The sequence below is a fragment of the Alligator sinensis genome, unplaced genomic scaffold (assembly GCF_000455745.1).
Source record: "Alligator sinensis unplaced genomic scaffold, ASM45574v1 scaffold410_1, whole genome shotgun sequence".
Lineage (NCBI taxonomy): Eukaryota > Metazoa > Chordata > Crocodylia > Alligatoridae > Alligator > Alligator sinensis.
The window spans coordinates 1,705,697-1,707,820 of NW_005841972.1; the positions used below are offsets into that span (position 1 = coordinate 1,705,697).

General features: G+C 32.6%; 1 long non-coding RNA gene across 1 annotated transcript in view; it reads left to right on the forward strand.

Moving 5' to 3' along the window:
* The window catches only part of LOC102386910, an 8,182-nt gene extending 6,497 nt beyond the window's left edge, over positions 1–1,685 (forward strand). Inside the window, exon 3 of the long non-coding RNA XR_323475.2 lies at positions 1,394–1,685. This is a non-coding gene — a long non-coding RNA (uncharacterized LOC102386910). The remainder of the gene's footprint in view (positions 1–1,393) is intronic.
* Positions 1,686–2,124: the final 439 nt, after the last annotated feature.

Here is a 2,124-nt window from a genome sequence, read left to right on the forward strand (position 1 = left end):
CGAATATACAGATCTATACAACACGTTTGTCCAAAACCAAGTATATGTTCCTTAGAATTCAAATGTTAAAATTTTAGTTTTTACACCAATTTGGAATAAAAAAAACTAAATAAAACCTTGCTTTTCCGCAGTGCTTTTTATAAATTATTTCAAAGTAGATTGCTACTATATAAATAGTGAAATGCATCTATCTCTGGGGTGCAATGTAGCAACTGTTTAGCAGTAAACAACAAAGCATAATAGTTCTGTAGTGTAGGAAGTAGAGAATACTATGTCCAGTTAAAATGATAGAAAAAAAATGTATATTATGCAGAATAGAATTAAACATCTTAGAGTCTGGCCAGGACAAAAAGCAACTTGGCATAAAAAACACCAGATAGCTAACAGATGCTCAGATAATATGATGATGAAAGCAATATAAATAACTAAATAGGAAAGAAAATTGTGTAACATCTATGTATATTGGTATGGAACATAAAACATTCTGAAATCCTCATGTTTATAAGCATATGACTAATCAAGACAGCCAAGGTATTTTTACAAGGAGTGTAATCTCTGGAAAAGAGCATTGGTAAATATTTCAGACAAACCTGTTCCCTTTCAGAAATAGTGGGAGATTATCATAAATATGACATCTAATGGGCTAGATGTATAAGTAGAAGAGAATAAAAGCCATTAATGCAGTTAGAAATAATTTGAAATCAGACAAAACAGAAACACTGAATACAGTTTCCTTTTCATACTGAGTGATTCTGAATTCTTCTATCTAAAAGTTATCTAATATTTATGTGACCAAGTTGGGCCTAAAACCAGAAACGACTTGTACCTCAATTCTGGTGCCATGGTTTCCTGAAACATTTTGTTCCACGATGAAGATCTCAGGTGAACAACTGGTCTTGTTGCTATTCCAACACCATTTAGATGTTAAAACAAAATGCCATGAAACCAGCTCATATGATTTCAGAGCACAATCATGTCCTAGTCCACACTTAATTTTGATCAAAAGAAGACAGTGTTCAGATCAACTTCTGAAAAAAAAACAAACAAAAAAACCCTGTCTATATACAGTACAAAATACCTTACATACCTTAGTTTAGTATATATCCATTTTTTATTAGATGTATTTTGTACTTCCAAATTATTTGCATACATAATTGCACTTATGGTTTCAATATACCCATCCTTCCATAGGAAAGGATGTCTAGGGTGGCAGCTGTGTATTGTAGGGGATTTGTGAGGATATGGTTAGGTGAAGGGGTTAATGGTAGCATTAGGAGGGAGGGACTTGTCCTGAGGAGTATAATGCTGTTTGAAGGGAGAGAGACTGTCTCTAATATCAGGCCTTCAGTTTGTGCTCTTACGTTTTACTTTCTGTTCCGCCTTCTGACTCTAGGCTGCTTATTCTGTACCTTGACTGAGGAGAGGAAGAAGAAAGAAAAAGTGCATGGCTGACTCCCCAGATAAAAGATTCCCCAGTGGCCACAACAGCTACTACCAATACAAAAGGAACAAATCTTTTCTGCAACTTAACGAGGCCAAGGATAAGATACGGAAACATGTGAGAAGTTTGCAAATTGCACAGTTGTCATGTGTAGTGTTACATGCCTTAAAACAAAGAAGGCTAATGCTGACTAAATTGTACCACAGATCAGTGTGTTGAAGAGTCAATAATAGATTCTATGAGCGGTGACACCAAAGATCTTCCTCTATTCACTAAATAATATTGTCTCCCTCTTAGATCTCATCAATATTTTTAACAACAAAAAACAAAAAATTCCCTCCAAAATGTCAGAGAGAAAGAGTGGGTTAAAAAAAAAAACTAGCTATTTAAAGATTAATTTGTTTAATTATTTTTAAAGTTAAAAAAACTTTGTATTATTTTTCATTTTAAACAGTTTTATTTTTTAATGTAAAAAAAAAATTAGCCCAATAGAAACAATTTATTTGGGATTATCTTTGACAGGAGTTGTATTTGATAAAAGAATTTGGATTTTATATAAATGATGACTTCAAGAAAGTATTAATAAAACAATTTCATTTTCATAGCATTTTCCCAAAGATATAAAATCATAATGAAATAGCATATGTGAATGTCTGACTAAAGATGCAATCTAGTCCATAAAG